Raw genomic sequence first — 1,266 nt, 5'->3', positions numbered from 1 at the left:
AGGCCTTAGCAAAGTCAAGAGGGATGATGTCCACAGCTCTTCCCTTTTTCACCAGTGCAGTTACTCCATTGTAGAAAACTACCAGATTGGTCAGACAGGCTTTGCCCCTAGTAAAGCATGCTGAGACTCCTGAATTACCTTGCTGCCCTCCATGTGCCATATAAAGTGATGGCTAGATGGTGGTTTTCACTGGGGAAAACGGACAAACTGTACCTTAGTGTCTTTTGATCTCAAGAGTCTTTTAGTTCTATGTAGTGACAAATACAATCTTGAAAAAAAATCAGTATTACGTAGCTCTTCTATAATTATAGCAGTATTAACCCATAAGAAAGAGAACAACCAAATTTCAGCATGTTTCTGCTGGTACCCCTTAGCAGATCTCCAGGAAAGGGTATGCGATCATGAGCTGCACACACATAGCATGTATGCCTGAAACATATCACTATGATTTTAGTCATCCTTGGATTAGACTGTCCTTGAGACTTAGGCTATCAGTACTTGGCAGACTTATCATTTGTAAATTTTTGTAATTACTTTTTAAGCTTCTCTAAACTTGATACTCAAAATATGCAGCAGCAGCTGCAGTCTTAGTGGGAGCCAAAGACAACAATGTAGGAGCCCATCAAGTAATCTAAAGGCTAATGCATTTTAAAATATTGGACATGATTATCAGCTCTTCATCCACAGAAACAGAAGAATTAAAGGGATCAACCAACAGTTGTAAGACAATAAAGAAAAAAAAAAATCCTACTTTATTTGCACCGTGGAGATGATTTCTTTCCAAACCATGTGATTGAGCTGTCAACTTTTTTTAAGTAGTATTGTTCTATTGTAAGAGTCGGTCAGAAGAGGAATATTGTCTCAACCTTGTCATTAGAGACTTGGACAATCAGGTACCCTGAAATTTTGGGTAACATCTTGACAAGAGTCTGCAGCGGCCTGCCTGAAAGGGAGTTGCCAGTCCCTGGAATGGAATGTGGTTCCTATGGATACATGGGTGCAGACCCCAGGATGGACCCAGAACTGCACAGCATGAAGTGTCCTGTGCAGTGCTGTGACACTGCCATGAGGTGCTCTGTACTGCCCCATGAATTGGGCTGAACCGTCCTGTATTACCGGAAGGAGCCGGCAACTGCCCAGTTATTGTTAAGGAAGATGGATATCTTGATGCTGATAAAAAAAAAAATCAGACTAAGATGACCTTTGCTCATTATAATATCATTATAATGTGAAAACACACCTCCTGGCCAAAAGCTACCTGCCTCT

The sequence above is a fragment of the Merops nubicus genome, unplaced genomic scaffold (assembly GCF_000691845.1).
Source record: "Merops nubicus isolate BGI_N331 unplaced genomic scaffold, ASM69184v1 scaffold50747, whole genome shotgun sequence".
In the NCBI taxonomy this organism is placed as follows: domain Eukaryota; kingdom Metazoa; phylum Chordata; class Aves; order Coraciiformes; family Meropidae; genus Merops; species Merops nubicus.
The sequence above is the reverse complement of the archived record's forward strand: the minus strand, read 5'-3'. Positions refer to the sequence as shown.